Here is a 1,603-nt window from a genome sequence, read left to right as displayed (position 1 = left end):
TCAAAACCAAGTATACATATTACATGCATCAAAGCTAGATTGCAAATTATCATAGTCATGTCATAATCTTCTTCACATTTTCTTTTCAATGCGTTTGATGATTCATTGGCAGCATTTGTGATGACACCATGTTAGTTGTAATGAAAATGATTTTGAACCTAATTTCATGAAGGAGTAATTAGAACATTCTGAACTACTGATGTTGCAGGAATTGATGCTTTTACAGATGGAGATTTTGAAGTGGGCATCTGTACTGTAAACCTCTGAGGTTGACTGGAGTCCCTCCTTTAGTTGACACAGACATGGTTTGTTGGGTTGGTGGGCCAAGTGGGGGAGTACTTCGTCTGCTAGTAACTGAACCAACACTTAACTGAACTCAACACTTATTCTTCCCGCAGAAGTAGGTACTTTTTGTGGTAAAGACTTACTTAAATCTATAATTTCGAGCAGTCAAACAATATCTATCAGGTGGCAGTCTAGGGCCTGAATATAGCTTCATCAATGGCAAAGGGATTTGATTTCTTTGCCTTGCAATATCTAATAAAAAATCTCTTGTGGGGAGGAGAGGTAAATGACTGGGCAGCACGACACTGGATGGCCAGTCGCGCATCATGTGCGTCAACTGTAGCCTTCTTAGCATGACTGGAATAAATTTTTGCATCGTATAGAATTGTGGTTACATATCGGAATGCAAACTCCAACCTCTGATTTATAACCCTTGGCTCATATTCTGTAATCCCCATATCCTTTAGGATTTGTGCCATCATCTGTGTATCTTGCGGCATGCTCTTGGGAGAAGCCATCTTGCCAGACTCCATGATATACGGTGATCAGACTTCTCGAACTATATCACCCACAGTAACATATTTCAGTCCTGATCTTGATGGAAGTTCTTTGCCTAGTGCGGTTTTCCCAATCCCTGTTGTACCGGTGAGCAGGATGTTCCAAAGCAACATGGTCCTCACTGCGCTCGCTCAGGACGCCTCTGCACATGCACCCTGCACGTGACAGGGAGGGGCCAAATTTTAGGCTCTTGAAGTTCTTGGTAGCTTTGCTATTCAAGAGGAGTATGTTCGTTAGCAAGATTTCTAAGAGATGCTCATTATTCACTAAAGGTGCCCACTACATATTTGTCTTAGTTTGGGTACCCCCAGAAGCCAGTCCTGAGACAAGGATTCAAGTGCAAGTAGTTTATTTGGAAGTAAAGCCAATGCCAGTAGGGAAGTGAGGAAGTGAGACAAGTATGGGAAGGCAGCCAATAAAAGATACATTGTCAGGTACTTCTGTAGGCAATTGGAGAGCATAATCTTGTTGTGGAACTCTGGAAAATGGTGTGGAACACGCCTTTCAGTTACTCCACCCAAGGGATGAGGAAGCTGGGATATTTATATACCAATCAGTTCCCAGCAGTCACTGGTTGAAGGCAGTTCCTCTGGGGCCATTAATTTCCTGGCACTTCTGGCCTGACATATGGCAGGCAAACTAGGCTTCAGTAGCTAGAGAAATCCATCAGGCAAACACAGTTGCTGGCTGTTGGAAGTGGTAAGGGTGTGGGCATAAGGGAAGACCACCAAAAGAGCCTGGATATGCTCTGGTACCTGAG

General features: G+C 43.4%; 1 pseudogene; it reads right to left on the bottom strand.

Annotated features, from left to right (window-relative positions):
* On the bottom strand, positions 1–937 carry LOC111168894 (transcription initiation factor TFIID subunit 9-like; annotated as a pseudogene).
* Between the last annotated feature and the right edge of the window lie 666 nt (positions 938–1,603).

Source organism: Delphinapterus leucas, chromosome X, assembly GCF_059928025.1.
Source record: "Delphinapterus leucas isolate spDelLeu-1000000601 "Yukka" chromosome X, BTC_Dleu_Yukka2, whole genome shotgun sequence".
NCBI classification, from domain to species: Eukaryota; Metazoa; Chordata; class Mammalia; order Artiodactyla; family Monodontidae; genus Delphinapterus; species Delphinapterus leucas.
The sequence above is the reverse complement of the archived record's forward strand: the minus strand, read 5'-3'. Positions and strand labels throughout refer to the sequence as shown.